This window comes from Salvia splendens, chromosome 20 (assembly GCF_004379255.2).
Source record: "Salvia splendens isolate huo1 chromosome 20, SspV2, whole genome shotgun sequence".
In the NCBI taxonomy this organism is placed as follows: domain Eukaryota; kingdom Viridiplantae; phylum Streptophyta; class Magnoliopsida; order Lamiales; family Lamiaceae; genus Salvia; species Salvia splendens.
Genome location: NC_056051.1, coordinates 2,070,237 through 2,080,517, shown reverse-complemented (window position 1 = coordinate 2,080,517; position 10,281 = coordinate 2,070,237). Strand labels below are relative to the sequence as shown.

The 10,281-nt window shown below is 38.6% G+C and overlaps 1 pseudogene; it reads right to left on the bottom strand.

The window, feature by feature from the left end:
* Positions 1-5,400: 5,400 nt before the first annotated feature.
* Positions 5,401-10,129, bottom strand: LOC121782731 (annotated as a pseudogene).
* Between the last annotated feature and the right edge of the window lie 152 nt (positions 10,130-10,281).

The window sequence follows — 10,281 nt, the reverse complement described above, 5'->3', positions numbered from 1 at the left end:
GAAAGGAAAGGAAATTGGGCTTGACAACTTTTTATACGACCACAAAATGCACAAAATTAATAAGTTTTAGTCAAGTCTCGTTGGATATGTGTCCGTATTAATTGGTTCGATTATAGGCAGTGGCGGACGCATGAATTTTTTATAGTAGGGGCTTCACTATATAATACTTTTTCCGTCCCTAAAAATGGAACTCTTTTCTTTTTTATCTGTCACCTAAAATTAAAAAAAAATCTCTCTAATAAGGTGAGACCCATTTTATACTAAAACACTTTTTCTTTCTATATATCTTTTACTTTACTAATTTTACATTAAAACTCGTATCATTTCAAAAGTTTTTATTTTTAAGTGGACGGAGTGAGTACATAGAAAAAAAATACTACTCTCCACAGTGACTTGTTTTCCTTTTTGGATGCCCCATTTAAATTGACATGTTTTTTTTAAATATAAACATTATCATCTTTAATTTTTTCTAATTTATTGAACTCTCACACTGCTAAAATCTCACGTCTAAAACAAACTTCACTTTAACCGGACGAAGGACGACGACTATAAAAATGCCTAAAACTAATCCAACGCTTTACCAAGCCAAACCATTAAAGCAATTCATGTTATATTTATATTTGCGTTGCTAAAGCGACGAATATTGAATTCTATATGTTTTAGTGGAATGATTTACATATTTTCCAAAAAATGTAAACTTCCAAATAATTAACTTGAACAACTTAAACTCTAACCTAGCATAAAATTTTTAACTCTAACATTTTAAAATCAAGTAAATTAATCATTTTGTCAATATATCACAAAACTTTATATGAATTACTAAAAAGGAAAATTTAGAAGAATTGAACTTACTCCATAATAAATTTTCATGGATTATATATGTTGGAGTAAGTTGGAAGCTACTAAAATATCCTACGAGTAACTTTATTGTCGACCTCAATTAATATGATTTACTATAATTTTAAAGGACTTCCAATTTACTGTTTTAGTGAATAGAAACCGGGTATTTTACTTAGAAACCGGGTAATGTCAATTGGCGCAGTAATCACAAGTTTCAAAAGAGCAATTATACATCACTTTTTAAAACAATATTTTATAATATTATAATTGTCATCTTCTTCCTCCGGACGAAGCGGCCATTTTTTCTTCTGTAAACTTTGATTTCTAGATCAAGTTCAGCCCTTTTTACCATCATTTTTTTGTTGATTTAGTCTTCAATAGTACTATTTTGGTGAGGGCCGAAGCTTATTTTTAACAGTTTCAAAAAAAATTGGAATGGAAACCTAGATAAAATTTTTTTTGGGGGAAGGGCTTAAGCCCTCCCCTCCCTCTTACTGTGTCCGCCACTGATTATAGGGCTGGGAAAATATACCGAAATACAGAAATACTGCACTTACCGTACCTAAAAAATACCGAAAATACCGAATTTTCGGTATACCGTACTTTTCGGTACGGTATCATACCGTACCGACCGTTTTAGGTGCGGTAAAGGTATGCATTTTGTATATACCGCGGTATACCGCGTTATACCGCATCATACTGCAATTGCGGTATATACCGCAAATAACACGGTATACCGCAAATATGGTATATACCGCAATTGCGGTATACACCGAAAATCACGGTATACCGCGGTATACCGCATATTGCGGTATACCGAAATCACGGTACGGTATACCGACAAAAGCGGTACGGTAACGATATCTAAATTTTGGTATACTGACTTTTCGGGATACCGCAATTGCGGTATACCGACAAAAGCGGTACGGTAAAGGTATGATTTTTTGTCATACCGCACGGTATGGTACGATGTGCGGTATGGCCATTTCGGCGCGGTATACCGTAGGGTTCCAACCCTAGGTTCGAATCATTAGGAATTTGATAAATTTGAATGACTCATTAAAAAAATGACTCATTAGTCTAATTATTTTTCAAATGGAGTGTATATTTTAGTTTTATATTCTAGGTTCGTGTAAATCAAGTTTAAAAATTAAATTTAATCATATAATATAAGGTTTAATAATGTAAATCATGTTTAAAAATTAGATTTAATTGTGTAATATTATATTTTATGTAATTTTAATCATGTGCATCACATTTTTATCATGTGGTATCAATGTCAATATAAAGTTGTTTATGGTGTCAACTCATATTATATCGTGTCGTGTACAAATTGAGTTCGGATTTGGCCCAACTCCCCCTAAATAATGAAAACCACGTTTAAACTCCTTTGCTTTCGTAGAGATCTTGTTCGGATCTCTATTAATTTTGAGATTTTAGGTTGCTTCATATTCATAAAATAACGATTTATCGAAGTTCTTGTTGCAGGTATTGTTGTGTTAGGTGACAACGAATTGGGTTATGTTGTTAAAGTTGCAAAATAGACCTTGATGGCCACACCACATATTTCTCCGGCAATGCATGAATCAGAAATCAATAATTTCCCAGTGACAATTATCAGAAAATACTAAGATAAAAGTAGTGATAGAAATTCCAATGCCATGTAAGAGCATTCCCAACGGTGAGCAGCAGCTCACCGTCCGTCCTTGCCGCTGGCAAGGACGCGCTCCGCCACCATTGCGCTCTTGCCGCTGGCAGGGCGCTGCTCTATGCATAGAGCACGTCCGTGCCAGCGGCAAGAGCACAACGCGTCGACGTGGCAGCTTCCGATTGGCTCGTTGATTTATCATTTATTTATTTTTTTTTTTAAAAAAATTGAAAAAATCTGAAAAATTCAAAATTAATAAAAAAAATATTGTCTCACTTCCTAATAAAATATATCCATTTTTTCCACACTTTTAATTTATTTTTTTCATTATTTTTACCCCAAAATTCATACTTTCATCTATAAATACTCTCATTTCAAACACAAAAAATGACACTATACTAAACAACTCTCTCAATCTCAATTTTTAGGATTTTAATTATGTAATTTTTAATTTTTAGGAGTTTAATTATGTAATTTTTAATTTTTAGTATTTTAATTATGTAATTTTTAATTTTTAGGATTTTAATTATGTCTTTTTTATTTTATTTGTAATTTGTAATATTTATTGTGGTTTTTTAATAAATTTTAGTATTATGGAAATGTTATTGTTTAATTGAATTTTAAATTAATTGTGCTCGTCCTTGCGGAAGAGCACAGCTGTGGGTGTTGTGCTCTTGCCAGAGAGCAGGCATGAATAGTACCGTCCGGGCCCACAACCGTGCCGCTGGCAAGAGCACGGTTGTGGATGCTCTAAGATTCATAACTTAAGAGCATCCACAACCGTGCTCTTGCCAGCGGCACGGTTGTGGGCCCGGGCGGTACTATTCATGCCTGCTCTCTGGCAAGAGCACAACACCCACAACTGTGCTCTTCCGCAAGGACGAGCACAATTAATTTAATATTCAATTAAACATAAACATTTCCATAGTACTAAAATTCATTAAAAAATCACAATAAATATTACAAAATACAAATAAAATAAAAAAGACATAATTAAAATCCTAAAAATTAAAAATTACATAATTAAAATACTAAAAATTAAAAATTACATAATTATTGGCTAATATTACCCGAGGAAGACTACTCATCCGGCGGCAACAACCCCAATTGTTTTTGGAGACCCACTATCATGCCCTCGTGCGTTTGAAGTTGCGTTGGGGTCATAGTTGACCTATTGGCCATATTGAGTTGGGCCAAAAGAGCCCACAACGAGTTGTTCGGGGGTGGAGATGGAACATAGGGTGCGGGTTCGGGGGCGGGGGCCGATGGAGTCGCGGAGCGCCGGCGCTCGGCCGCCGCCTTCTTCCTTCCTTGCGGTCGGCGTTGGGAACCGCTTGGTCCGGCGTCGGGGCTACCCAAGTTAGCTCCGGCGAGTTGGCTAGCCACTTCTTCGGAGCCGGAGTCGGATAGGTATACCGACCTTGACCGTTTGGAGGAGCCGCTAGAGGAGGATGTTACGCCTCCCAGATACCTCGGGTGGAACCGCGTTTCCTGCCAAACGTTGAGGTACTTGAACGACTTACCGTTCATGGATTGGTATGTGCTCAGTGCCGCAGTGATGATGTCGACCTCGCTCCGGCCGCTCCCGGCATTCCGCGACTCCTAGAGGAAATAGCCATTGAACTTGCCAATTTCGTCGTTGGCTCGGCCGATGCAGTTGAGCACCATACTCTCGTTGCGCTCGATCGTTCCCGGCGGCCGGTTTGCATTGTACCGGCGAGATACGCGCCACCAAAAGTGATCGCCCGATTGGTTCGTGCCAACCGCCGCATCTTCGGAGATTTCGAAGTACGCCATAAACAATTTATCCATCTCCGCCGGCGTGTACGGTGTGCGGACACCGCTGCCGCGAGTAGGAGCTTGCAGAGGTTGGGAGGGGGCGGTCGGCCTAGGCTCCGGTGTCCACCCGTATCGTCCTTCGGAGGCACCTTGGTCGTCGATTGGGTATGGACGGTAGCCACCTGGAACGGCCGAATCTTGGGTTTGAGGAGGGGCCGAATATTCCGTTTCCGGAGTAGGAAACGGTTGTGAACCGAACCATTTGGGATTCCAACCGTGGGAGCCCGTAGGGTTATCGCCTTGGCCGGACATAGTGATGTTGTAGGGTATGAGAGAATGAAGATGAAAATGGATATGAGAGATTGAAGATGAGAATAGATATGAGAGAATGATGATGATAATTGTGTAGTTTGATGTGAATTTTTGGGAGTGAAATTGAGGATATTTATAGATGAAAGTGTGTATTTTTGGGGTAAAAAAAAAAAAAAAGTGGGAGAAAACGGTTATAAACGGATATAATTTTTTGGGAAGTGAATTTTTTTTTAATTTTGTATCGGTTTTTTTTAATTAAAAACTGATTTTAAAAAAAAATTTTATTTAAACCCAACGGCTATGCCGTTGACGAATGAGGGCGCGCCACGTCAGCTGCTCGCTGGCACGGCGCGAGCGCAGCGGCGGCGGGTGGCGTCCGCGCCAGCGGCGCAGACGGCGGTGGCGAGCAGCGCCACTGTTGCGGATGCTCTAATAATCACAATAGAATGATACATGCATTTCCTCTATCCAATATTGAAAGTGTTAATTAGATCATAAATAATCAAATCACATGTTACTATACTGGAGTACCTTAAAATCCAGAAATCAATCTCATTCACACAATCATACCTCCAATATTATGCATAGGGCTGGTAATTACATGATCGTTTCATCGATAAAAGACGCATGGACCCTCGATCCTTGGTTCTCGAAAGAGGGTACGAAAACTATACAAGTTGTGTTGTCTAAAGAAGCAGTTTTGTGAACCATACTTTTGTTAGATATATACCTCAAAGGTTGGTCTTTGTTAGCTTGGACCTTTGTTTCGTGTTTCCCGTTCAGGGTCGCAGTAAAGATAGACTAATCAGCTATACTTTTCTTCACCATCCAGCCCTACCCTCCACCGTGTGTTTTGTCTGGATAAGATTAGTTGACTCGATGCAGCTGTACATACAGAAAAACATCATGGCTCTCCCAGATTTCTCTTTTTGGTAGCTCTCTCTTCTTCGAAGATCTGTATACAATAACATGTTTAGGCCATCGAAATCAAGCTCTCGGAAGAGGGTAATGGGTGATACAACTACCTTTTTGCTGATGCTTTGCAAGATCTCAGTAATTTCAGAAAATTCAGGCCTTAAAGACAGATCTTGCTGCCAACACCGTTCGAGCAATTCCACACGGATGAGTGTGCCTCGGTATTGTTGGCCTTAGACCCTGTAGTTCGTGAGGAACAAAGAATGAGATGATAACATTCAACATTGAAAGACAAAGTTTGCTGTCATTGATTAGTTATTCTTTGTTCACTTTTACACGCGTTTATGCAGCTAAGTAACTGACCGGGATTAATCTAAACACAAGCAAGCTTTAAACTGCTGAATGATTGATAACGGGATTGAAGGGTTCGATTTTTTAAATGGACGCATACCTTCTGGACGACACCCACAGCTGCCTGCAAAGGAGTAAGTTGTGCATATGGAACCTTTCCAGTTAGAAGCTCCCACAACATAACCCCAAAGCTGAAAACGTCGGCTTTGTGACTATACGGCTTGTGCTCAATAACCTTCCAAACAACAAAATACAAGTAAGAGATAGTATCTAATGCTCCACTCGAAAGGAATGCATGTTACTGGCATGGGTTATGGCTTTCTGAGAAGAAAGCACGTCGACATGGTAAGAGAAACAGGATCCATCGATCTCATGTACCACTTAAAAATAAAGATAAGCACACCTCCGGTGCCATCCAGCGATAGGTTCCAGTTTCTGCAGTCATAACTCCTGACTGAACTAGTACTCGAGCAACACCAAAATCAGCAATCTTAACCACCTGCACGGGATAACTTCTTTACAACATGTAATAATATGATGAAACACAGAAATAGATATATCCTTCGTGATTTCTTACTTCATTTTCGTCCATTAAAAGGTTGGCAGCCTTCAGGTCCCTGTGAAGTATGTTATTTTCATGCAAATAGCACATTCCCCTAGTGACATCAATCGCAACCTTCAACATGGCTGGAAGCTTGAGAACACCCATTTGTTTATGCAGCGCATCGTACACACTTCCACCCGACATAAATTCTGAAAAAAACCATTAAGTATGTAGTCAAAACATTGTCCAGGGAGCAAACTTCATCAAGAAACCAAGCTATATTACCAGTAACGATGCACAAGAGTGGAGGTCTCGTACATGAACCAATAAACTGTACCACATTTTTGTGCCGAACTTTCCTGAACCACAGAAAAACATCTGAAAATCAAAGAAATGGGAAATGTAGACTGACAAGTTTCTCACAGAATATAACCTCAATATGTAGACTTCCTGGGAGAACTCCCGTTGCATATCTTTATTAAGGCAGTCGGTCTTGAAACATTTGATGGCCACGTCTTGACTACGATACAAACCTTTGTACCTGCATTTATTTCTGGGTTCAGATGGCTCAATCCAGGTGACAATTTATCGAAAACTATTGTGACAGAACTCACATGTCTCCGCTTGACCCTGCAGCGATCTTGTACTCAAACTCCAACAAATTGGAATCAATTTCCCAGACATCATTCCCATCAATAGGAATTTCCACATGGCATGATTGTATACTAAATCCGATCTGCTACAGGCCAACAGCAGGGGATACAACCTCGTGTTTAACCAACCGTTTCTGCAGAATAGATCAAAGTATTGGATTCACAATAAACTAGAAAATATGCTCTCTAGACATCACATGGTTATTCTCTTTTTACCTCAATGTATGGAATTTCTTTCACTAGCATGGCTTTGAGGCGATCAGCGCCCTGAGGTTATCATCAATATCACAGCAGACCATGTAAAGTAGAGTAAAGTAGAGTAAGGGTAGAGAAAATCATCTAGTACATAAAATGCAGTTTCATGGATGTGTATGATATTTAGTTAGGACATTTTCTCCATGACATTCGAACTTCATAGATTATGTAATCCCCGGTTAAAAGAACAGAAGTTACCTCTTCCCAACCACCAACAACGAAGACATCATGTGAATACCCGTCAATCGTGCAAAAAGCATGAGCTTCTTGGATGTTCAAGCCAATCTCAGACATAAGAGATGTTAACTGAAAATTTAGATACAACGACCTCTTTTACCATCAACACATCATTTGGAACTAATAATATAGACACACTAACTTGAAAATGGTCAAACTTAAGCACAAAAAGCTAAAGAAACAAACACAATAGCTTATGACATCACACAAGTAGTATGTTCTCCATGGATGAGAAAAAACAAATGCATTATCCAATACAAGTAGATAGCAGTAAAGAGTCAGAGCATCAAAGGATATAGCCAAGTGCATAATGCAATATCAAGAATCTATTGTATTGCAGATATACACAGATAAAAAAGATGAAATTGAAACTTGAACTATGTCGGTATATAATCATATCCAAGTAAGTCTCAAGCACGGTTTTTAAGGAGCGTTATCAGCACATTCATTCACCTCCACCTCTTCTTGAGAAACATGAGATGACATAGTATGCTTAACAAATATTAACAACATTGCATCAGTAAAACTCCACGAAGATACATTCATCTATCATTTATGCTTTTGAGGATCGTGTACTAGAACACAAGAACTCAAGAAGCACTCGACAAATTAATTCTGCGAAGTAAATCAGCATTATTACCCCACTAAGCAGCTTTGCTTTGTCTTTTGCTGATATTGTTATTTCATGCGTTGGCCTACAAAAATAAGAAGCTGCGAAAGATTAATGTTCCACCGACTTTCATTCTATTAGAAGAAAGCCCAACTAAACAGGGGCAAAGTAAGACACTAACAGCAAAGAAAAGAAAGTTCATCTGGGTCAAACCTTTCAGAATATTACCGCAATAAGTACGATTTCCTACTCACAGAACTATTGTCATCTTGGGCATTGGATTCATTTTGCTTCGAAGGCAAGTTCAAAATTTTCTGATTGGCCAAACGCAGGTGGACGGTGAACACTGAAATTCGTAAACAAATATGGATACGTGAATACCAGTTTTATACAGAAGTTCTAAGATGTTTTTTAACATGTTAAAGACCCCACTTCTAATACCTATCTGATAGGAGCGTGTTCCCTCCCTTGGTGAAGCTCGAATGGACAGTATTGCCTGTATTTCCATCGCAGGTGGGCCTAACCTGCATCGTCGAGAAACTATAAAATTCAGTTGTCCATTGTGATTGCAGATTACATGAAAGGAAAACTATAGAATCAAAATACACTAATGCAAGTTAAGTTATCCAAGACTGAGGTGTACAGCATGCATCAAAGCTAAAGGCAGCATAAATATCATCAACACTACGAAACAGTAAGATTCATGTCATAAACTCTATTAATATTTTGGTAAAGATCGAGAACTCGAAATTATCAAGAATTTCTCCCTTATGCAAGATGTGAATGTCATCAACTAGAAACTAGAGGATATGTGTGATTGTCCTGCCATCAAATATCATCAGCAGGAAAAAATTCCAAAACGTTATTTCAACAAGCCACAATAAAATATTTCTAGGTACGAAAGGTTGTTAGCTAGATTACATGCCTGCGAGCAAATATGAAGTTACAGCTACACAGAATCAAGACATTTTCTAGGATACACCTGCACAAGGCGCACATCAACAGCTGGCCGTGTAAGAGGATCACGCGCCATGCTCAATAATTTCTTGTGCACCAGGACATCCTCGGCCCGTTCAGTATTGTAATCCAAAGCATAGCTACAGCAGATGAAAATCCAGTTACACATGGCAAAAGAGTGCATTCTTACCTACAGCCTACTTAAACTCAAATCACAGAATTCATCCTACAATCTGTTTTAGCAGAGAATCACATTACACAACAAGAGCATGACACAAAAAACTTCTCTGTTTTCAGGTTCAAACTTTAACTAATTACTATTGATCACACCAAATGCATCATTATATAATACTCTTCCTCCCTTTTCTTGAATTCTTGGGCATTCATAAACAAGTGCTCAAGTTTACTCTCTCATACAAACAACAATTAATAGAAGAACAAGCATTGACCCAATTTATTAATACTCCAAAAAACAAAAGAAACTACCTAAGAGGAAACATGTTAAAATGTGCCCAAAGTTCATCTTCAAATCCCGGTTCAGCAACCTCTTCGATCTCCAATTCTCTAAGCCTACACAAAACTTCGTGAAATACTTCAATTTTCTGCGGCCTTTTTTGGGTTTGAAGCGGTGACCACTAGGATTGCCGGCTGCTGCAGCTCTCACTATCTCCCATCCAAAAACTCAAACAAAATTGCTCCACTTCCAAAACCCACTCCTAAAACTCAAGGAATATGCAATTTGATGCAGATACCTGAGGCAGTTTGCATGAAAATAAAGTTTAATCAGACAAAGTTATGAATCAACGAATACTAATAAAGAGTTGTTAAACAAAAGTCTCCATTTTTTGTAATGAATGTTGACGGGGATTCAAAACGAGGCTGGAAACTTTGCTTGTATCACACCGTTGCTTGTCTGCTTCACCCATACTTGTTTTCTTATTCGTTAATCCACATCAAGATTGAATCTTTATGATAAATTAATGCATGATTCTGCAAAAAACAATCGCGGGTGTGACCCACCTTGCGAGTTTATCCAATTGGATTGTCGGTTTTACAGATTGTGATGTTGTTTTCTATTGATTTGGGGTTTTGTAATTGTGACTGGGTTTTAGTCCAATAGATTAGTGGGACGATGCCTAATTTCTTGAATTAATTAGCCTATGATGACATGAATCACATG